At 35.2% G+C, this 25,754-nt stretch overlaps 1 protein-coding gene and 1 long non-coding RNA gene across 9 annotated transcripts in view; one reads left to right on the top strand and one right to left on the bottom strand.

Moving 5' to 3' along the window:
- PCDH9 (protocadherin 9) overlaps positions 1 to 25,754 on the bottom strand; it is a 916,519-nt gene that overhangs the window by 849,044 nt on the left and 41,721 nt on the right. The window lies entirely within an intron of this gene.
- LOC132681995 (uncharacterized) overlaps positions 1 to 25,754 on the top strand; it is a 128,280-nt gene that overhangs the window by 101,922 nt on the left and 604 nt on the right. The gene's annotated exons all lie outside the window — the stretch shown is intronic.

The following is a 25,754-nucleotide window of genomic DNA, read 5'->3' as shown; positions in this document are numbered from 1 at the left end:
CAGGCTGTGGCACCCTTTACACCATCATGCTTTTATGAGATATAAATTAACATTTCTCTGTAATCAGCTACCACAACATCATGTGCCACAAGCCTCGTTCAGGGTCCCTCTTGGGAAAGAATGCTTCTGTTCATAGGCATCTAAGAGAACAATTTGTCCTACTGAGTCAGATTCTGGATACCCTCTGAACATTCATGCAGTTTTGAGTACAACTGAATGCTCACAACCTTGAAGTAATGTGGTTAGGAGCTGGTTTGTGGAGCATTGAAGCATTTTTCCTAGTCACTTAGATATTTTAAACATCTCTGAAATCCAAGTACCGTGGGAAAATTATTTGAAATTTCAGTTAATCTACCTGGAATAACAGTAGTAAATGATGTAGGCAGAGAGATCGTGGGGAAGAGTACTTTTTTGGGGGTGTTTTTCTTCACGCTTTCAGATCACAACACAATTAATGGAATAAAACGATTTAACACCCTGGGTACCTAGAGGAAACCATTTCCAATCCCCTTCCTGATTGCAGAATGAGACAGAATTGTTAGAGGATTCTCTTTAATTTTACTTCAGCTATAAATTTATGTTCAAATACAAGGAAACTCTCAGGGAAACAAAGCATATGCAAACAGACAAACCTCCTAGTTAATGAAATGCCTCTATGAGGATTGCAATCAATAACAGTATAATCTATGTTCGTAAATAAGAGTACAGCCTCGAAAGAGCGTCGGGCAGTGATGAATTATTCAGGAAGTCTTGCTGCCACTTCCACGCTTAGAGCTCTTCAATGACAGAAACACCTGGCTTAGCACTCGTTGACGCCAGTCTCCTTCAAATAGCTACATCCCTTTCTTCCTTCTTGTTCTAAACGTAATTTATCCACGGAGCCCAAGGATCTCACAGCTTATCTGAGGGTAAGCTCCAAAGAGAGCCACTGAACTCCAAGAGGCGTAAGTCACTTTCTGCAGGTCACAGTCCCACACGCAGAGCTGTTATTTATGGTGGGGAACTGTTGACTGTAGAAAGTACCGCGGACAGTGTATAGAAGACTGGGACCTAATAAACACTTCAGTTTCTAAGGACTGTCAGGCAGGGTTAATGTGAGCAGGGAGAGGGAATTGGTAGTTAATAAGGGAGACTGATAGAAAAGGAAACTATTCCCCTCCCCAAATGTCTGTAACTTGTGCCTCTTTCATTAGTTTCACGACTGGAGAAGGCATGGTCGTAACAGCAATACCACAATTCCTCCAAGGATTATAAAGAGCTTTGCCCTTCCCTGGACGTACAAAAGTCGTAACTGCGATACTCGATGTACGGTCAACAGTGTTTGGGAATTGGGGAGGGCTAAAACCTAATCAGCTGGGCCAACCCACAGTCTAAGCCTTTTGTTCAAATCAGCCTCCTCAAGTGACCCCAGGAGTAGAGACATTGCCACATCTTCTGGGAAACAATTATAAAGCCAATATCTTTTCATGTTATTAATTTTTCATGTTCAGGCTAAATTTTCCTTGGCTTCATTCCTTCCATGTATTAATACTTATGGGCTACCCTAAGTGTTAGGGTAATAATACTTATTTTTAATAATACAAATACAATTTAGTAATACAAATGTACATTTGCACAAAACTAGTATTTGTAGATGGTAACTTTCGATAAAATAGAAAGATAAGCTAGTGTCTTTCTCAAATTGAATTATAGTTCGGATTTCTTCTCAAATACAAAATTTTCAAAACACATGTTAACTTTGAAAGCATCTGACTGTCTGAAAGCTTCTCTCTATAACTTTAGTTTCAAATTTTGGGTTGATTAAAGTGGACTAGATATATTCTCTCGGGAATTTCTGTGTGAAATATTTTTATTAAAGTTCACACGCCAAAGACCACAAGCAGTGTTGGCTTCCACTTGCTGGACTCCGAACTCACAGAACAAGCATCAAAAGCCTTTCCTATCTGATCACCAGAAGAAATTGTTCACAGAAGGTCGGCAGTTTTTGACCTAGTTCCTGGCCTGCAGGACTCTGCAACAGAAAATAAAATCGGCCATACTTCAATGCCCTCTTCTAAAACTCCGAAGTGAGGGGAGAAGATAAGGTGCTTCAGAGTCTTTCACATCTTTTTTCATGTCAGAGAGAAAGGAAAACTCATCGAGCACCCCACCCCCCGCCCCCCAGACATGGCTGTTTAAGTCATAATGCACGCTGTCCAATGTACAGAAAAAAGATAACTGTCCAATGTACAACTGCCTGCACTATTCTAAACTGAGAAAACAGCATTTTGGTTTGAGGCCGCTAAAAGAGAAAATCTTTCTTAAGCATGCCATTAAATTTAGTAGTGAAAGGTAGAAGTTAACGAGCAAATACGGGCAAGCTCCTGTATGTGTATTTTCGCAGTCTTTTATTGCTATCCATTTCTTCCACATTCAGATCATCATGCACAGTAGCCAGGACAATTAATTAGTTACTATATATAAATAGTAACACTTTTAAGTTCCTGAATATAAAATCAGGGAAGTAACCAACGCTGGGCTTTCAAATGTTTCGTTACTGTAGCAACTCTATGTGCATGAATGAGAATCAAAAGGAATCAAATATAAAGAGGTGCACCCAGATCTTAGCCCTGATAAATAAAAATGTGGAAGAACCACAGCTCTCAATTAAAATCTCACTAATTGTTCATAATTTTTTGAACCAATCTATCTTATTTTAGTATCATGATATAATAAAAATCTATCTATATTCCTTTTTAAAAATTGTATTGTGGCAGGAACCCTTAACATATCTATTCTCTTGACAGATTTTTTAAGGGGACAATACAGTATTGCTATCCATCGGCACAAAGTTGTAGAAATCTGCCATACAACAATTGTTCATAAATTTATCAGTCTTCAGCAGATAAGAACCAAGCTACTCTCAAGTATAATATGTAGTGAAAATATCTGAAATCCATATTTTACAAATGTGTAATATATAGGATCTTGAATGGTGCTTAGAAGATAGATCCGGTACTTTAATCTCCTTTGTCAAACAGTTATTGCAATTATCCTCTACGTGCGCTCTAACTTTTCTATCTTAAATTTGCTTCTCTGTCATTATGTTCCAACCATTTAAAATTCCAGTGCGGGTTTTCTGTAACAAGGTCACACCAAAAACATTAAACTCCATAACTTTAAATCATGTAACATTTCATTTTATCATGTAGGACGATATTCAGGCAGTAATTATAATTTCTGTTATAATATTAGTTATCAATATGTCAAAGCAGACCCAAAAAAGTTGATTTTTCCCCAAAACATGCTGTGTCCAGTAACTGAATTTAAACACTGCATAGTATTTTGCAAAGATATATCATCACTTATATTGAGGTGGCCAAACTGTATAATTCTTTAAGTAATAATCAGTGGCTTACATTCTTCATTTTTTCTATACACAGTCCAGAAATATATCCAGATTTGTTTATTAGTAATCTGAAACCAGGCCATTATAATAAAGAGAAGCATGACAGGCTACAGGAAGTTTGAAGTGAAAGATAAAAGTTGTTCCTGAAGTTTATGAAGGGAATAAATGACATGATTTTTCCCTTACCTTACCGTAAAAAATTAATTAGCTGGAAGTTTAAAGGATTTCGATTTTTAAAAGTCATTAATCCCCTAGAACATAATTACGTGCTGTGATATCTTCTAGTCATTGCCCAAATGCATGTGCATTTGCACATAATGCAGTTATAATACATCTCCAAGTTAATTTTCTGCTTTTCTCACTTTGTCTATAAACATTTTATACTTATTTCTGTATTTTTGAATAGCACAGATCTATACATATTATCAGTTAAAATATCTGGAAATATGTAACATGTCTATATAGAAAAAACTAAAATCAACAGGAGTGTGAAGAAGAAGGAACATTTGACTCCAGCTGGCAAATTTCCCGTCCTCCAAGATGCGCCCTCTGGTGGTCATTTTCCCATTGTCACATGGGCGGAGCTTAATCTTCCCCTTCGCCCTTTGACCAGATCGCTCTTCACATGTCTGTCTTCCTCTCCCTATACTGGTCTCAGTTCATTTCTTAACTCCTCAGATCTCTGACCACATATACATATATATATATGTATGTATATATATATATGTATATATATATATATATGTATGTATATATATATATGTATATATATATATATATACACACATATATATATATATATGTCTAGCAACTTCTGCCTCCCTCTCTCTACCCAGTCACTTTCTACCTCCTTACTGTTTCATGTCCCTATAACAATAACACTGTGAAAATTATCTTATAAATGAATTTCTTATACAATCTTATAAATAAATATCTTATACACCTCAGTGAAAGCCCCATCAGGCAGAGACCTTGACCATCCTAGCATCTAAAACAGGGCCCTAGCAAAATGTAGGCACTTGATAATGTGAGTTGAAAAACAATATATGAAGGAGTAAATGAAAAAAAATTTAAAATCACATGCAATCCTACCACTCAGAAATAAACTCTGTTAGGGGTGCCTAGGTGGTTCAGTTGGTTAAGCATCCAACTCTTGGTTTCAGTTCAGGTGATGATCTCATGGTGCCTTGGCTGGAACCCAGCATCTGACTCTACACTGACAGCACTGGGCCTGCTTGAGATTCTCTACCTCTCTCTCTGCCCCTCTCCCACTCCCTCTCTTGGTCTCTCTCTTTCAAAATAAATAAATAAATTTAAAAAAAAGAAATAAACTCTGTTAATTCTTTTGGTATTATTTATTTCTCTTCTTTCATTTGTTTCATTAGGGAACTATTATAATGAATAAAAGTTTGAACTACTTAAACAGTGAAACATAAATGTGGTTATACATGATAAAATAAATATTATTTTTACAAAGTAAAATTATACTATAAATATTGTGTTGTAACCTACAGTTTTTATTTATACATAATACATTAATAAAAATTTCAGCATGCTATTAAATTCTAAAGCTGAATTTTATGGCTACAGAATATACCATTATGTATTTTACAACAGTAATAGCTAATATTTTGTGGGTGCTTATTGTACTACGGTCTGGGTTAAAAATCTTATGTTAATTACCTCATTTATGTTCTCAGTAAGTCTGATACTGTTCTGTTTAATGAATTGTCAAAACTGCCTTAGGATTTAATGGCAGAATTGAGATTGAAACCTGGAAAAAGGGAACCTTTTATTCTATCTATCTATCTATCTATCCATCCATCCATCTATCTATCCATCTATCTATCCTTTCCAGGAAAAAGAAAGTTATTCTAATTTTATTGCCATCAGCTCTTTAAGAGAATGTCTGTTTTTTGAAATGTAAGTCAATTTTAGATTCTTCATTTTTTATTTTTGACAGGTGGATAGGCATTAATTATTATCTTTTTAATATAAGTTTTTCTTAGTAAATTTAAATAATTTTCCAAGATGTTTTGGCATTTGCATTTTTTCATTAGTGTAATGAATCATACTTAAATGCCTGATTTGTTGATTTATGTTACTTTTTAACAGTTTAGTATGCTCTGTTAGTTACATAATTCTACCCATTTTACAGACTTAATATATGTATTACAAGTAACGGCTTACCCACACTTAAACCACTATTATTAATTAGGCTTTCTGAATCTGTTTCTTCTTGGGTGGAAAATGCTGTAGGGTGAAGTCAGTTTGCCTGAAAATTAAGATCGGGTACTCAGAAATGGCTTCCTCTGGATTCTCCTATCAGCAGAGCCTCTGCTGGCCACTCCATATACAATAATTTTCACATTTGCCATAACTCTATGGCTCTGTATTCTTCTTTAATTCATTGTTGATATCTTTATGAGCATCTGACGTATAGTAAGTTATTTGTTTTTCTCTTCTATTAGATGCAGATAAGTGCCATGAGTGTGGAGTCTCAGTTGGGTTCGTGCTATCCCCCCAACGTCTGATACCTATGGATCAGGCATCCAAAAGATGACCACCTAGAGCAAATGTCTGAGAGCATGGACTGATTCATGGCATTCATCACATCCTTACCACTAGACTACATACCCTTGAACAAGTCCCTTAACTCCTTTGAAAATTCAATTTTATATTATACCAAATGTAGATATTTAAGTATGTACCTAAACTCTGAGTGGAATACGTTTATATAAATTATTTGCTTAATACATTGTTAAAACCAACTAAAGTTTGGCAACACTGCATAATTGATATTTTCTGTCACATGGGCTTCTCTACTTATTTTATAAGACTCACATATAAAGCATGATCAGTAAGAATTTTTGAGGGTTTTGAGTTTGTTTTGAATGTCTTGTTGTGCTTTTTTACTCTGTGCTATCTTATTATAATGGTAATAGGAGAAATAAGGTTCTTTAGCAGGATAAGAAAAAAGTCTTGTGTTGGAAAAAATGGCCTACAGTGAGTGATCCAAGTCCATGCTTATCTCTGTCTGCATTTCCGCCCAAAGGACCACAACTTACACTTATTTCTATTATCTGAAAAGATTCTTTGGTAGACAAACTAGAAAAGATCTTTGCATAACATTGAGAGTGACATAGTTTATCAAATGGTCACTGAAAAATAAGGGTTGTTAACACTGTCATTAGTAATTACTTAATTCAAGCTTCTTGCCTTAGAACAAGACCCTTCCCTTTTCTCTTTTACTGAATCTGTAAGAATTCATTATGACTTTTTAAGCCTTTGTCCAATGTAAGTGTAAAATATTTAGGTTGTGTTATTTGACTTTAAAAAGGGCCTCTGTGTATCATGAGACAGCATAATGAAATGGTTAAGAGCATAGAGAATCTGGGACCAGACTATGTAAGTTTTAATCTGCTTCTACTACTTAATAACTGCATGGCTCTCAGCAAATTGCTTAAACCCTTTGGGGCTCTATTTCCCATATTTTAAAATGATAAGGATAATAACTATATTTACTTCCTAGTGTGACTGTGAAGATTTAAGATGTTAATATAAAAACAATAAGGGCAGCACCTGACTTTGGTAAGGTCTATATCATATAATTCACTAGTACATAAAGTCAAATTTACTGTTTCATAAGGAGAAAAGCCACTCTTCATCAAGCTTTCACTTAACCATAGAAAAGCTTTTGATGTAGCCTTCTAACTCATTTGCTTTAAGTCAATATCCTTTTCTTTACAAGTGTTGACATTCCCCTGTGGCAGGAAAATCAACATTTTGAGTCACTCACTTTAAATAACGGACTCAGGCCCAGCTTTGGCACCTATCCATTTCCAATTTGTTTTCAAAAGCCTTTTAAATATTTTTAAGCCCCGCTTTCCATCTAAATATTGGAACATTTTTGGGTGCCTGGCTGACTCAGTCAGAAGAGTGTGAAACTCTTGACCCACGGGTCTTGAGTTTGAGCCCCACCTTGGGTGTAGAGATTACTTCAAAAAATACATAAACCTGAAAAACAATTTTTGAGAGAAAAAATAAATATTGGAACATTTCTTTTCTTCCTTTTCTTTAGGACTGTGCCATAATAGTAGTTATTGTGCTAGGATGAAACTTAGAAGAGATCAGCTGTCTGGAGTTATATTCATAATCCAATTGATTAGCAAATGTATTAAAATTCATGTATAGAGGAATGTAGATCTACATAAAATAGTCAGAAATAAACCTTCCCCTAATACACCCAAGGAAAAATAAAAGGAGGCAGAGCTGTCTTCGGGAACTTGAGGTCACATCCTTACTATTTCATGCAGAAACAAATTGTTTGCTTTACAGCAATAGATAACAAAAGCCCATATTAAAAATGACAAATACAATGCCAGCAGAGAAGAAAACATGCTGATAAAGGCAACCATGTTGTAGACAACTTCTCTGGAAAATCACTTGTTATCCAAAGCAGGTGGCAATCCGTATTCACGTTTATGACAAGTTGTGACAAAACCTTTATTCTTGCAGCCTTCCTCTAATGTAAAATATCTGATTTGGAAATGATTTCAATATATAATCTCACTGCTAAGCCTTGGCATCATATCACCATCTTATATTGCTATAGTTCAAGAACATTGATTCTAAAGGCTGATACAGAATGTTCATAACCATGGGGAAATAAACAGGGAAGAGGAGGAAATATGAGGAGAGACACAGACCTATACCAAGAATACTAAAAAGGTCTTCAATGACTATAAAAATGAATGTTAATAATATAGAATAAAAATACAAAAAAAGAGTACCAATTGTCAAACTTTATTCAAGATTCATGTAAAATGCTATCTCAATCTTTAAATTATTGTTATCTCTAACTTGAATGAGCACAACTTCCTCTGAGTCTCCAGAGAACCTTTTTTTTTTTTTAAGTTTATGTATTTATTTTGAGAGAGAGAGAGAGAGAGCATGAGCGGGGGAGCGGCAGAGAGAGAGGGAGAGGGAGAATCCCAAGCAGGCTCCACAGAGTCAGCACAGAGCCCAGCTCAGGGCTCGATCTCATGAACTGTGAAATCATGACCTGAGCCGAGATCAAGAGTCAGACTGAACCATCTCGGTGCCCCTCCACAATACTTTTTAGGATGACTATTAGGGAAACTTTCATGAGTAAGTCCGGATCGCTTTATTATTTCTAAGGATGAGCAATAGTTCCAATAAATGTTTAATAAATGTTTGTTGAACTAGTAGTTATTAATATATGTTTTATCCATTCTTCCCTATTCCTCACACATTCACAAGACACTGCAAACTCGAGTGTAGAGATGTTATTCTATTTACACTGTTGGCACTGACAGTCATCAGAATCATTGTAGAAAATCAATGGTTGTTTATGAATGGACACCACAGTTATATTTTTCACACAGATTACTGTATTTGACATAAAAACTAAGAATGCAAATATGGGGCCAGAACTATACAACTACTGAAAATTCACACTTTAAGGAAATCAAAGGTATACCATTCTAAGTTCATGAGTTCAAATTATTTATATATATTTTGCAATGTTCATTGTGGTTTGTATATAAATTTAACGCTTCATTAAGAAAATTTAAAACTTATACATGGATGTGTTTCAGTGCTCTACTATAGAAAAGTTCTTCCATTTTGTTTTTCTGTTGTTGTCAGGGAAAATCCTGACAGATTTTACTCATAACATTATTGCTGTTTACTTCTTTTGGCTTCTTTTAAATAGAATCTTATAGCAGATTGTGTTCATTTTTTAATTACTGTCACCAAAGAGCTCAAATGGACTAAGAGATTATTTTGTAAGTTAAACAATACTTTAAACTTCCTGTGTAGCTGTTGAAACTGTCATGTTAATGTTAACTTACAGAATCACAGGGACCCTATGCTACTGAAACAACAAAGACAACAACAACAACAACAACAACAACAACAACAAAGTATCTATGTATTTTCCTAACAAGATATTGAAAATGACACTTTTTTTGATTAGTAAAAAAAGAAGTAAAAGCTTCTTCTGGGGCGCCTGGGTGGCACAGTCGGTTAAGCGTCCGACTTCAGCTCAGGTCACGATCTCCCGGTCCGTGAGTTCGAGCCCCGCGTCGGGCTCTGGGCTGATGGCTCAGAGCCTGGAGCCTGCTTCCGATTCTGTGTCTCCCTCTCTCTCTGCCCCTCCCCCGTTCATGCTCTGTCTCTCTCTGTCTCAAAAATAAATAAATGTTAAAAAAAAAAAAAAGCTTCTTCTATTAACCATGTAAGTGCTCTTGAACAAGAAAATTAATCTTTTTAGTATTTATTTTCCTCTCTATATCTTTTTGTCCAGCCAGCTCATTTCTGAAAGTTTCACATGGGTCTCAGTTTCTTGTTCTGTTGTATCTCACTGTGTCAAATTGTAATGCTGACAATACGCCCAACTCCCCAGATCTCAGGATCAGGTTAGGTGTACCCCCCCCCCCCACCCCCCGTGTGCTTGTAGAGCATCCTGTTATCATACTGTTCCTCTTTTGTATCATTTGTCACATAATAAGTATCAGCCTATTTACGGGCTGGTCTTTCATTCTAGATGCTACATTCTTTGAGGACAAGAATTGTTTCATGTTATTCAGAGGTATGGGTACTCTAGCATTATAAAATATCAGGTTACTTTTATTTAACGTTCTTTTGCAAAGTTCTTTTTGGCATTCCTATTTGAATTCAGTGCTTCATTAAGAAAGTTTAAAACTTACATAGTCCTGTATCCCCATGTCCACTGGAAAGAAATGGTAACACGTACAACATTGCTGTAGACAATAGCTGTTTGCTTATGAAGGGAAATCACACTTATTTTCCTAACACAGAAGACTGCATTTCACATAAGGTTTCAAAAAACATCCCTAAATCTACTTGAAAGCTGAGTGAAATCTATGGAAAAAGAATTATTTCTATAATGGATATGGAGAGTAACTGTCTAGAAAGAAGTTCTAACAAGACAATAAGAAGTCTAAAGTGAGAAATACAATTTTGACTTAAGATAGCAAAGGAAACCCTATAAGAGGGTCCTCCCTTAAGAATCACACTTTTTAAACATAACATTAGAATGTTGTAATATAATAACAATGGGGATGCATATTCCAATATATACCTAACCAGAAATAAGACCCGAGAACCAGGGAGGTAATTTGAAAGCCATATAATCACAAATAAGGGAGAAATATGGCCACCATATCCCTGGAACTATCAAGGAGTGATGTCATAAAGTTTAACAACTCCTGGCCCAAGCAACTTATTTCTCTTACATTAAATAAAGCATACTCAAGTCCCTTTACCATGAACTGGTTCCTTATGCTTAATGAATGATTTTTGTCAGTTTAATTTTTCCAAGTAAGTTTTTCTACAAGGAATTATTTTTTTAATTAACTGTATGCAATCCAACCCAAAAAAATATTTAAAAGACAAAGGTGAAGATAGGGCATCCACATTAAGCAAAGGCAAGCACAAATAGTTACAAATTGGGATAAAATGTTAAAATGAGGTTAACAGTTGACTTTTCTAGCTCAGGGTATATCTCAGGGTTCTATTCCCATTAATAGCAGAAAACTTTGTGGTACTAGATTGTCATCAATCATTAAAACTCTTAAATTTATTCTCAATATTGTGTCAAGTTGACATATCTCTTCCCTATATGTCAGAAGCGAAACTAAAAGCCTTGAACCAAGACACTGACTTACTTATGATCTCATCCCAAATCTCAAGAACTACACACAGGCAAAATTGTGATGGTAGTGATATATCTTTGCTTATATGGTTATATCCTCATTTTGTTATATATTTCAACAAAGAGCTTTAATGGTATAGCGCACAGAAAGTAGGCATTGAAGAAATTATCCTCAGGATATAAATCCTGCCTCAGTGACCTATTAGTTTTGTGATCTTAGATATATTGCCTGGGGCAATGAACCTAAGTTTCCTCTTCTACAGAGTAATGATTATACTTTCCTACAAACTGAGAAATTGTAAAGGTAAATGAGATAACCTTTATAAAGTACCTAGTGGCATGATGAATGCGTCATAAGCCCTCAAAAAATGAGACCAGTGGAATTGATTTCTTTGAAAAGCCTTACTCTTAGCATCTAATTCTCTGCTTACAGATATCTGGATTTCATTGGCTGCTGTAAAAAATGTTAAAGTTTTCATAACACTAAGGGAGTACAATATAATAAACAGAAATGCACCTTCAAAACTTAAGACTACCACTTACTGATTTTATCACATCAGATGAGACCTTAGACTTTAGCTTCTTACCTGTAAGTTGGACCTAACAAGATTATTATGGAGCCCGAATTTCCGAATGTGTGTTAATCCGCCCGAATAAAATGTGCAGTAAGTACCAGCCTCTCTTCCAATTGCCGTAATGGAACTATTTCAGGCAAACTTGCCGTCATCTCAAGTGCGTGTCCACTATGTCTGATGTGATTGCTTGCTTCCCCTGGCAAATACTGTAACTCTTAAAGGGTTACTTTGCTGCTTAGGCCACAACCCCAGCATTATTCTTATTGCCTCTCTCCAGGCAGCATATACTAACTTATAAGAATGTTGCTAGAAAATTTGTAACATCTCTGTTCTTCCTACAGAATGAACAGAAAACTCAAATGACTTCAATGAACTGGCAGTTAAGTAAGTGAAGCTAAAATGGGTGGAAAGATGAAAAATGGCAATGGAGACATGGCCTCAAGTGAAGGGAATGATAGGCAGTATAGGACCAACAAATCTGAGGGAGGCTGTGCTTTCTAAAGTGGCAGCTTTAGAGGGGTTTTGTGGCCATTCAAAAGTAGAGTGGTGTTGGGGCACCTGGATGGCTCAAGGCAGTTCAGTGTCTGACTCTTGATTTCAGCTCAGGTCATGATCTCTGGTGTTTGGGATCAAGCCCCATGTTGGGCTCTGTGCTGACAGTGTGGAGCTTGCTTGGGATTCTCTTTCTCCCTCTCTCTCTGCCGCTTTCCCACTCCCACTATCTCTCCAAAACAAATAAATAAAACTTTAAAAAAAGAGTGGAGTGGAGTTACTGGTTCATCCAAGCATTCAAGGAAAGCTAACATTTCTTAATTCTTAAATATTGGCAGCTAATTCAAATTTGAAACACTTACAATACGAAATAAATCTATGGGCTGCATTTAGACCTCAGGCAGAAACTCATGCCTTTGTACCCATAGCTGCTAAAATCTAAAAATCAAAGAGTCACCCAATTCTCTGAAAGTACATCTCTTGCAACTCAGAAAATTGAAAATAATGACAATAACAATAACAACAACAACAACAATAATAACTCTTTAAGGACAAATCAAAGAGAGAAATTTAGATCACTGTGGTTACCTTGTACAAACAGACCAAAAAACTGGAGCAGGGGTTGGGAGTACTAACAGTTACCCACATTAAAGTTTTTTTTTTTGCATCCCTCCCATATAACTGTTCTCAAATAAATAGAATTCGCAATTTGCTATATAAAAACAACGAGGAGAGGGAGTGGAGACTGGAGAACGATGCCACCTGAGAAGTATAGGCATTGAATCGACCTTCCAGTGAAAAACATTAAAGTGGAAAATGTAGGGGTGAATACCTTAGTCCCTTGAAACATACATCCTATAAGATCAGCAAATTATATATATTTTTTCCAGCCGCAAGCCTGATTCACAATATGGGGACTCATAGTGCATCTGTCAGTACTTAGCTCCATTTTCCCCTCTGCGGCTTCGCTGCAGGAGTTTCACAAGATGGAAAATTCACTTAGGCTACCTGCTCTGTATAAAAGTCTGGAATGGTGAACTCAAATCCCAAGAGCTTCTGGTACATACTTCAGTTCGACAGAGAAAAAATTTAACTGCACTTGAAAGAAAATGACCCTGGAAAATAGGTTAGCAAGGCAGCAGGAAGTATATGTCTTGGTATGTTTTGAATTTCGAATTCTAAGTACCCTTTATAGGCAGAAAATGCTGTTTTATGCCTCCAGCTATAAGACAAAAATAAAACAGAACCCCACCACCCTCTTATCAAACCATAAACTTCCTCCAAAGAGGCTCGGTCTGTAGAGTTGTATGCATGAATTATTTGTGCCTTTAAAAAAAATCATTTTGTACAGAACCAAAAGCTAACTTTTCAACAACTTAGATGACAGGTTTTCTTTGTCACATGAAACATTAAAGGGGACTAAAGGTTAACAGTCCATAAAATGTATAGATATTAAATTTTATAATTAATTTATTCATATTATTTTAGATTTTATGGTAGAAGAAAAAAATTAAAAGCATCTTTAATATCCCATAGACCATACGGTCTACATGAAAAACATTGATTAACAGGATTATTTATTTCTGGGAAAATTAAATATCTCTTTCACACATACACATGCACACACTCCAAATATACATCCAGCTTGTTCTTATGTACTTGTATATAAAATATTAATTTTAAAATAACACTGATTGCAGATAGTAGATGATACATATATATGTGCCTACATACATACATACATATATGGACGGTATGGAGGGAGGAAAGAAATTCATTATTTATTACAGTGGCCCTATGTACAGAAAGTCCAGCTATGAATGTCCCTTTTATTATGGATTATAAACATTGTTCAAAATAAACTTATTTGTTCATTGAACTAATAGCTAAAGCTACATTCTTCAGGTAAGAGAAGGTCAGGTGGGCTGGATCTGTGTGTATAATGCTGTAATCCCACAGCATTAAATACATACACATACATACACATACACATTAAATACATACATACACATACATACATACACATTAAATACATAATGTGTCCATCCTAGATTTCTTATTTCCATCTTAAACTGGTCTTGAATTTGTCTTGTGTTAATGTCAAATTGGTGTGTAATAAGTTTCTATCAATTTGAAAACAAATTAAGCATCTTTCATGTCAGAAAAATACTTATTCATTGATTTTGATCTAAATAAAGCTAAATGCTATTTTATAAAGAGGCATTTCCGATGACTGAAACGTTGAGAAGTTTGCTTTTGAAACACTTTTGCATGATATATCCAGATATGGGCAGAAACAAACATTCTTTGTTATTTGATTTAGTATGTCTTTAGTGATCCTCTGAACTTGGACAGTATGGTGCTTATGCCTGAGACATTTATGGTATGCTTCAAAGAAACCTGCTTTTTAATGATGAAAAATAATTGTTACTATTATAGAAAAGTAATTTTCACAACCCCAGAAATAAAGGGGTCTTGGTTGGTTTCTACCTACCACAACACAAGATTCATTACAAATAAATCACCTTGATATGGTAAGCTCTCCGATCTGAACTTTACTATATAAATGATCCTAACTATCCATGAGAATACCTTTTGCAGGGCCTGGAACAAACAGGCTATAAAATGAAACACACACACACACACCACATATGATATCCTATAGACTATATGATCTGCATGATAAAACATGAATTAAAATAACAAGAATACGTATTTGTAAGAAAATTAAATATCTTTTACACACACACACACACACACACACACACACACACACACACACTGATGGTTGCTTCTGGTGAAGCCCAGCTTCGTGTTTCCACAACTATTTCCCCTAAGCCTTCACTTCACACTTGTTCGTGATACCATCCATGCCAATGACCCTCCCATTCAAAGCTCAGGGAGCATCCTAGATATGTGAAAAAGATCTCATAAATATAATTTCCCTTATCATAAGAGCGAATGGAAACTTAATTGTTGCTGCAGAGGGGTTATTTGTTCAAATTCATTCCAGATAGAATAAAGTACTTACTTCTATAACTCTCAAAACTGACTTAAAAGTTATTTCTCCAGTCCCACATTTTAACTAATTATAAAGAGAAACATAATAATACTTACTTTAAAATGTCAGCACTAGATTTTAGAAATGCACAAATATATACACATAGAAACCATGTCTAATATTCAAACAACAGATCCATAGTGTTCTAACAACAAAATCCAGGGAAACCATTTTTTTTTATTTTGTAAACTGATTGGTTCATTCACAGCAAGAAGACATTTCCAGCTGATGTGTTTGATTGAGTTAGCTGGTAAGTTTTATTGCTCTCATGTAGACAATGAAACAAATGCCTAAAGGGGGAAATTGCATGAAGTCTTGCTTGGAAGCAAAGTTGGCCTCTGGCTAGTGAGTGAGTCCAGCTGAGAAAACTACTTTCACTCCCCTATAAGGTCTAAAATGTAAAGCAGGAAAGAAAGACAGAAGATGGATATTTCATTAAGATGGATGAACTCAAAAAGAGCGGCGATGCAGAGAAAGTTAATAAGGGAAGCAGGGAATAAGCAGTGTTGCAATTATTACCAGCCTCCAGCAAATTGCTCAGGGTCCCGTAAATCTTTTCAGGTTCAATCCCCCATGTTTAACCAGATGATCTGCCTAGATCTTTGTACATACATCTTGCCCCACTCTCGTCATTTATTTCCTCTTCAATGAAAAGACACTTTCTGTTCAACGTTAAAGTTTTTGACTAAAATCATTCTACTATCAAAGCACAATTGTTAAAGTGTCTCTTGAATGGTTCCCAGAAATAAAAACAAAACGCAAAAATAGAAGTCTCTATTAGGACTGAAAACGTATTTAGAGATGTTTCAACTGACAGTGCTACCTGGCTTCACTTACTCCTGCACCACTAATATTTTTAGACTAAGCAAAAATGAATATATACCTATAAGACAACATTAAGAAAAAAGAGATTATTTTTACTCTTTATCTGGCTTTGTCTATTCCACTGCAAACCTGGTTCATTTGTGGGACTTCTCTTTTTTTGCACTGACAGGCATTCCCTTTTTTAAGAGCATGTGAGGAATATTTTTTTTCTACCCTCGTAAGATCTTATTCCTGTGATCTTATTACCAAAAAAATTTAAAGAAAAATATGCTACACCAATTTGCTATTGGAAAGAGAGTGCAATTATTGAGCTATCTTTGGTACTAACTGTAATTTCTCACAGCCATAATATCTCCATTTCTAAAAATGGGAGCAAGAGTCAAACATTCATAAGAGGTTGGTATTGGAATTAAAGTATCTTATTGTTAATATGGAATATTTTGTCCAGTCCATAGTAAGCATTCGGTTAAGTACCTTTATCATTGATGTATTATTTTATGATTGCTTTAAATTGTTATGATTTATCACTCGTAAGTCATAAAAGTTTCAGGTATTGAAACTACTTGCAAACTTTAGACTTGCTTTTTTAAATTAAAATTGAGAGTATCTATCATGTTTTGTTACTAAACAACTAACACTTTCTTTCTATTTTTTTTAGGTTTATTTATTCTCAGAAAGAGTGCACGAGTGAGGGCTTATGTGATCGGGGGAGGGGCAGAGAGAGGGAGAGAGAGAGAGAGAGAGGGAATCCTAAAGAGGCTTCAGGCTGGGAGTGCAGAGTCCCATGCAGGGCTCAGTCTCACAAACCATGAGTGAAATCACAACCTGGGCTCAATCTCACAAACTGTGCCTGAAATCACGACTTGAGCCAATGTCAAGAGTCAGATGCTTAACCGACTGAGCCACCCAGGTGCCTTTCTGTCTTTAAATAAAATCTTCTGCCACCTGTCACCTCTCCAAACTTCTATATTTTTTCCACCACTTAGACTCTAACTTTTTAAAGAAAGAAATATCCCCATTCAATCCAGTTTTGTCACCACCACTTGCTGCTCAATTGCCTGACTGCCTTCTGGATTCTACACCTTGCTGAAATTTCTCACAGGAGTCCTTTCACCAAATCCAGTTGATTTCCCAGTCTTTACCTTATTTAGTATATTGGCAGAATTTGGCACCTTGACCCTCTCTCCTCTTGTTGATCTTGGGCCCCTCCTCCTCCCACCCCATACCTCTGTCCAACTTTGAAAATATAACTCCACAATCTCGTTTCTGTGTATAACCTTAAATATTGGGTGTTATCCCCTATGTTGATGTTTCCTCCCTTTGTCCTCTTGTCTCTTATAACTTCTTGTAGAGCAAGATTTCAACTACTGTTTGTTACCGTTTACCACTGATGGTCTTCAAATCTCAGCCCTCAGACAGGAAAACATACGTTACTACACCAGGCCTCTCAACTTGGATATGTCTCAGATGTCTCAACCCCAAGATGTCTAAAACTGAACCCATGATGTTTAACCTCCACTCCTAAAACCAGTCCTCTTCATGTTTTCCGTAGTTCACTCAATGGAAGCAATACCCAATGCCAAAGCCACGCCTGGAACTCATCTTCCCATCATCTTTCTCAAACACAATATAAATCAGGTATCAAATGCTGTCAACTCTAAATATCTCTCAAGCCTTCTTTTTCTTTTTATTTCGCTGCTACTCTCTTAATCCATGCGATATTATTTCCTCAATTCTTACTGCTGCCAATTCCCATATAACCTCTCTGTACACTGAAGGAGATCTTGTTACCATCACTCAGATGGGGGCAAAATCTATCATAGAAGTTAAAGGTGAGGCCAGAATAGAATCCCATTTTCCCCAGTGTGGTTGTATAATCTTGAGAAAATGGTTTCTTTCTTTATGTCTTAATCTCTTCAGTTGTAAAATGAGGGCAGTAAATCTTATATGGGGAGGATTAAATGATATACTTGGCATACAATAACTGTTTATTCTAATATTCAGTAACTGTTCCTTATCATTGTTTTGTCTACATTTGATTATGCCAACTCTTCATATTAAACACTTTTGATGTGTTTCCTCTATAATTTAATATCTACATTTTCTAACTTAGTTTATAATTGGACTTTTCATAACTCTAGCCTTGAATACTCTACCCTGAACTTTCAGTCTGAAATTGTTACTGTATGCAGTCACCTTTTTTTTCCAGCTCCTCTAAGTGCCAGTCTCATTCAGTCTGGGTCTCTTCACATGCTGTTGTATTTTTCTGAATCATCCGCCCCTCTGCCTTTGCCAGTTAAGTCCTACTAGAGTTAGATCTTTAAAATTTCATCTTAAACGTGTTAATAATAGGTAACATTTGCTGCATGCTTATTTTATGCTATATACCAAAGACATATATAAATAATTTCATTTTTTTAATTCCTCAAAATAGTCCCATGATGGAGAAAGACTTTCCTGAGCTCCGAAAGAGTAAAAATCGATTACGCTGGCTATAAAACGCTTTGGTACTCTATACTGACCACAAACAGCACAATGCAAAGTCTTGCTTAATTTTCTTTCCAGTTCTACTATGAAGTCCATGAGAACAGAGACTTTAAATATAAGGTTGTACAGTTATGCCCATATCCCCAGTTAAACACAGTTGTGGTATACAGTAATGCACAATAAACATTGTTGAGCTCTGAAGACATAAGGGAATGCATTACTACATCCCAGATATTGTATTGAGTTTGCGTTCTTTACTATCAGTGAGGTAGTAAAATCCCTATTCTACAGAAAAGAAAACAGAGGTTCAGAGAACACCTACTTATTATGCCCATAGTAACTGTCAAGGCCAGCACTCACCTAGATTGTCAGACACAAAAGTCCAGGTAGAAATTTTTTTTCTTTATTTAAAAATCTGCATTAGTCCTTTTAAGGGGATCACTGGGGCTTAATGCAGTGTCTGTGATAGATTCATGGCAATCTATTCAGAGGCCACCCAACAAAGCCTGTTCAGGACACAGCTGCTGACCATGAAGTGGGTTGTTAACGTAACTATAGGTCAAATCAAAACTACAGGGACTACATCCTAACAAACCAGGTTAAGCAAAAACAGATTTCTAGTGTTAAACGCTGTTTATTTAATTTATAATAATTATAATAATTACTGGTATTAAATCTAGTTTTTATGCTTGTCATACTCTATTAGAATTAAAGCTAAAAATACCAGAAGTCATTTTGAGGTCATCATTTATGAAGCAAATATTTCATAGATCTTCTTTAACCAAGAGTTGTTATTTTGGAGGAAAATGATAAAAATTAAGCTAAGCTACATTTCTTCCCGGTTTCTTAGATGTGCTCTCACTTCTTCTCTTGGGAATCTGTTTCTATCATCTTTTTAAAACCTATTCCAAAGTCAAGGTTAAGGGGAAGGGAAAAGAGAAATAGAACAGGAAAGCAAATATTGATTGCAATACAGACTTAAAACTATGGCTTGCTAAGAAATCCATGGTCTATATTTCAGTCACCCCAAGAAAACTCCAAACTAAAATATAGGTATCGGTGCATGTGTTTATGGTCAGTTAGACACCTAGAATAGAATTTCTTTTACATTTCCAAACTACCAGTTGCTACTATTTCTTTGAAATTCTTTCTACAAAACTTGACTGCTTGGAAGGTTAGATGAAATAGCTAATGAATATTTGATTTAAGTATGATATATTGAGATGCTTTTTAACAATCTATAATATTTCCTAGAAGATCAGTTTCATCTCTTACCTACAGATGCTTTCTGCTTTATTATTCATCATGGAAAATGGAAGAATGGACAGGCTGTGGAGTGTGAAGCTTCCAAACTTTAAGTCACAACTACAATCTGTATACTACTTTTCAGGAATTTTTTTTTACAGTTATGCCATTTTATAAGCATTATGATTCAAAGCTTTTATTACCTCCAAATCTGCCAGTGAAGCTCACTATGGAGCTCACTGTTGGATTCCGCATGGCTTGCTGCTATTATTACAGGATGCCTTCAACTCCAAGAGTAACTTGTATTAAATCAACCCATCACATTATTTATGTCTTCAAGTTTCCTAATTCACTTTTTGTTATTGATTTTTGGATTTTGCTTTTGACCTATAAGACTCTGAATGGCCTATGCACATTTAAAATAACTATTCGGAATTCCCTCGTTGGTCTTCAGGAGCAGGGCCGACTCAGTGAGCTGCTCCGAGGTCTTGTGTCATTATGATCACCCCCTAGGCTTTTCTATCTATTCCTCCTTCTACCTTCAGAATTAATAGATTGAGAAGATTAGGTCAATTGGCATTTCTAAGGCAAGTCTGAATTAATTTTCTTTGGCTTGTCTTGTTGAATTTCACACTCCCTGAACATTTCTCACTGATAAGCAGATTATGATGCTGGCTCATGTTCAGGGATAGCAACTCCAAATGTGTTTACAGAGTTGTATTGTTACCTTTTAGTACCATCAACTGCAATAAGCATTATCGTTTATAAAGTTAAAGCTCTTCATTTTAAATTTGTGTCAAGAGGCTAATATAACTGTGATTTTAATTACTAAAAATCAATTTCAAATTAATGTGAAATTTAACCGTGGGAGATGTGTAGGAACCCAGAGACAATCAGCTTGGCCTTTACCTTAGGTGTTGTCCTCTGTAAAAGACATTAGCATAATGCTTGTTTTCTAGATCAGTGGCTTTCAAACTAGGGTCTATGAAAAGCTTAAGTCAAAGAGGAGTTCCTGGGGATTTATTATTGAAATTTAAGTCATGGTAAATCAAACTTGCAAATAGTACAAATAATTTTTTTTCAACTTCCTACTTAAAGTAGCTGCATAGAGAGAATAATCATAAAAAGCCACTGGTTTCAGTGTTTAAGAAATCATTGGTGTCATTAAGCAGAGCAATTTCAGGAGAGTTGTAGAGGAAATTCATATTGCAAGAGGTTTGAGAGAGAATAGGAAATGGGAGAAAAAGGATACAGACCCTTTTCAAAGTAAGTTTATAAAATGAATGTGAAAACAATTGGAAAGCATTGGAGGTTAAGATAATTTTTTTAATTTGTTAAGATGGGACAGCATTTGAATCTTCATAGGTAATAGTGTAACTGTGGCGGTATAAAGTAAACATTCCATATGAAAATCCTAAAAATGGTGGGAATAACCATGTATGCCAGGTGTAAAATCAGAATAATGTGGGTTAATCTTGGAGACATGGAGGGACACTGTAGTTTAGCTATTGCTTTTAAAGTCATCAAAGGGAAGTGAATGAAAATACAGGACATGAGAAAACTACAAGACAGGTTCTAGAACCATTCGTCTCAAGGGCACCACCTCTCTTCCAATGGTCCACTCTATCTTTTACTGCATTTATGCACCCTTAGCAGAATTTTACCAGTTAATCACCCCCTTTTCCAGACACACTCTCTTTACTTGGTTCAAGGACAGTGCCCTGAGACATGCTCACATGCAGGAGGAGGGGAGCCACCAAAGTAAACAGAGAGTAAGATGAGGGGCAAATTGAGGACAGTGGTGTCCTAGAAACCAAGTAAAGACAGTGTGTCTTGAAAAGGGGGTGATTAAGTGGTAAAATTCTGCTAAGGGTGAATGAATGCATTAAAAGACAGAATGGACCGTTCTCCCACATGCTACCTAGATTTCAGGGCATCAAACTATACAACGATGATTCTCAACATACATCTCCAGATACAACCTCCCTCCCTCTCAGGACTCGTTAATTAAACTACCTCCCTGATGATTCTACTTAGATGTCAAATAGGCATCTTAAACTTCTTCTAACTAAAACAGGACTCTTAGTTTCCATCCTAAATCTACTCCAGCCCTAGGATCCTTCATTCAGGCCCAAAACCAAGGAATCAAGAGGTTAGACACAAATCGTCTTTTTCTTTCAACCTCTATATTTAATCTGTTACTATGTCATATTAGCAGAATGTTTGGTAGGTGCCATGGCAAGACCTAAATTCTAAAATTACTCTCCTTTAAATATCTTGAAAAAGGAAAATGAACAAAAATAATGCCTCTATTTCCTCAGTGCAGCTTTCTTAGCTAGATGTTGAGATGAGTTAATTGAATTTAATTAATTTATCTACAGATTAGAATGATCACTACAACTACTGTTACTACTACTATAGCTGATATCATTGATAATAAAAATAATAATTACTATGTATTTAGTGCTAACTCATTAAATCCATTTGAACCTTACCGCAATGCATTTCAGAAAGTATCAGAGGGGCTAAAATTTTGCTTAAAACCAGAAAGCAAGCAATTGCCAGGAATGAAATTCAGTTCAGTTCTATTGACTCTTAAGCCTGGATTCCTAATTACTAAGAAAAAAATACAAAGTTAGCATGTCAGGTGGAATTTGGGGCAGTGTAGGTAAATACATTTTTGAAAAAGCTTGCTATGAACTAGATTCCTTACAAGTTCCTGTATCCACAGCCTGTTTTCTCCTCCTCTTCCTCCTTCTCTTTTTAGAATCCAAACATCACTCCAAATTATCTTAGTTTCTATTTTTATTATGTTTCTCTTAAGTCTTTGGGATATTGTTAAAACAAAGTGCTTCAGAGGATGAAGACAATCATTTTTAGTTACAAAATTTCCCACACATTATGTATTTTATTTTCCAAAAGCCAGAAAGAAAAAAAGGAAAAAAATATCATGACTGATGTTTGAGATAAAAGAAAAATGGTTTAAGCAGTTTGACTGGTTTTAACCTTTATAACAAAAGGTTATTACATTTTGAAATAATAATTTGAGTACAGATATAAAATAACAACACTGTTTAAGTGATTAAAATTAAGATCTAATATACAGATTTGCAGCATCTTTTCATGTATATTTTCAAATCATTCTATGATGTATTGATAATTTTCTTACTTAAATACATGGTGTTAGTAAGTGCCCCAGTGGTGTATTTGTCTTCTCCTAAAATAGCTAGTAATTTGTATGTGTCACTAAATTTTCTATGTCTCATGATCAGGTAAAAAATACAACAGTGTCTCCTTCTTTAGTTAGTACTTCACAACAACCTGATCAGTAGAAATGCATGATAAAGTTTCCTTCAGGTGCTTGGTGTCTGGACACAAGCTTGGTGTCTTGTCATTAAATGACACAGGGAACAAGCTGGAAATAAAAGTCACACAGCTTCTTTAAGAGCAAAAAATATGAAGATGAAAGTTATAATGAAAAAAGGTCCTTTTCATGCAATGGATTCTATGCTAATTCTAAACAAATTATGCCTTTTGTCCATGTGATAATCTAATTTGATCGCCATTATGTCTCTGAATTTCTGGAGGTACAGGATTTTAAAACTAAGGTATGGGGAGGATAAGGGATGTTCATAAGTTTTAAATGACAACTCTTCCCTATATAATTCATGTATTGTGTTATCAGAGAAAGTAATTTTATTATCTTGGCAAATAAAACCACGAATTCTAGAAATAGAATAGTTTTCACCATTTTCCATTCATTTAGAGTGACCTTTCCTGACTCCTCAAAAGGCGATTCACCTTTCAAACCTCATGCTAATGAATTTCTTTTTGGTCTTCTCAGTTGACTGCAATAACTCTTGCACAGAATGTCCATATGACATAATCAAGATTTCCCTCATGGCACTGTCATATACAACCTTCTACTATAATTACTTGCCCACTCATCTTCCCTCTTACACCTACCAATGTACTCGAAGGCAGTGAGTTAATGCTATACTAATTTCTTGATCCATTAGAAAGAATGTCAGTTAAAATTCATTTTTTACAAAGAATGCAACAAGTATCAGGCACTTAAAAATGCACAATAAGAAAATAGATCTCATGTTAAGTGTTCTTACCATAACTACACACACACACACACACACACACACACACACACACAAGGAAAGGAAACATCACCACCACCAAGGACAATTTATGCAGCATTTTCTTTAACAATATTTCTACAATATTGGGGCGCGTAGGTAGCTCAGTCGGTTGGGCGGCCGACTTCAGCTCAGGTCATGTTTTCACCACTCCTGAGTTTGAGCCCCTCATCAGGCTCTGTGCTGACAGTTCAGAGCCTGGAGCTTGCTTCAGATTCTGTGTCTCCCTGTATCTCTGCCCCACTCCTGCTCGTGCTCTCTTTCTCTCAAAAATAAACATTAAAAAAATATTTCTACAATATATATTTCTATTCTCATTGCCTAATTTTGGGTATTCTATTTATTTAGTGGTGAACAGTGAAAATCTATCTCCGACCCTATATGAGTAACATAAAATAACTTAAAAATTAAATTGTCTACTTTGCACAGAATTAAATAAAATACATTAATATTTAGCTAGTGTTATAATTAGTAGCTACTTATAATTAAGCTTCTTAAAATATAGAACTGTGTATTACTTTATGTAATATATATAATAGATTTTTAAGAATTTCATGACATTCTGAAAATGTCTGTGCAATTGTATATTGTATTCTGAGAATCCAATGTATCTCTGATTTCTAGTTGAAGATATATGGCCCAGGAAGAAGTAAACTGGTTAAATTAAAAGGAAATATTTATTAAATGCATTATACTTTATAATTAATGATAAGGCCTTTGATAAACAATTTAAAATGGTATTCTTTTCCAAATTGTTTGCAGAGATGAAAAGTAGTTGAATGTATAGATGACCAAACTAAAAAAAAAAAAATTAGATAAAATGGCAGAACAAAGTAATAATTAAATTACATAAGATGGCTAAAATTAGAACCAAGAGAAGAGGATAAATACAGGTTAAAAGTTCACATGTTTGGCGTGAGGGGACAGATGTGATGATGAATCAGGATTATAGTTGTCTGTGTGAAATATACTAATATATAAATATGCAACATGTGTACAAGTAATTGCAATATATGAAATAAGTATACATTAAAACACTGTACTTCATCATAGAAATCTTTACATATGAGCTTAACAAGCTGCAGTTAATAAAGCAAAATCAGTCACTTGAAATATTTAATTTGCTCACATATTTAATCTACTATTAAGGCTTTCAAAGACCTGACACTGAGACCATAGATCTCAAACCTTCTGAAAAAAACTCCTTAGTATCATGGGGACACTCTACCACTGATACTCTTCAACTAGTTGGAAATATTTTTAATAAGCACTTAAGAGTTTTCAAAAGCTAAAACTTGTTCTGGTGTATAAACACATAAGGTACCAATAAACATGAAATGATCTGTTGTTGGAATGAATTATACTTCACACGCTTGAATCCTAAGAGCATATACTCAACAATATGGATCCTGATGGATAAGTATAATGTTAAAATAATTTATGTGGACTGAACCTTTGAGTATGTCGAGGAACAGTGAAGTTAAAAATTCATGTCTTGATGGTTTTATATAATAAGTATAATTTCATTTCAGGCATCAAAAATTTACACAGGATTGGGAAATATCCACTGTAATATAATGTATACACTAAAATATTACTTTGCAAACTTTAATATTCATTCAGATCACTTGGAAATCGTGCTGAAATGCAGATTCTGGTTCAGTAGGAATGGGGATTCTGCATTTCAAACAAGCTCTAAGGTAATGCAGATGTTTCTGGTTCATGGGTGGACTGCATTTTTAGTAGCAAGACCTTAAATAGAATTAGTTAAGTTGTAATGATTTACCACAAAGAGAAGAGATTAGGAAGAAGAGAGGAAAGGGAAAGTGAA

Source organism: Panthera onca, chromosome A1 (assembly GCF_046562875.1).
Source record: "Panthera onca isolate mPanOnc1 chromosome A1, mPanOnc1 haplotype 2, whole genome shotgun sequence".
NCBI lineage: Eukaryota > Metazoa > Chordata > Mammalia > Carnivora > Felidae > Panthera > Panthera onca.
The sequence above is the reverse complement of the archived record's forward strand: the minus strand, read 5'-3'. Positions and strand labels throughout refer to the sequence as shown.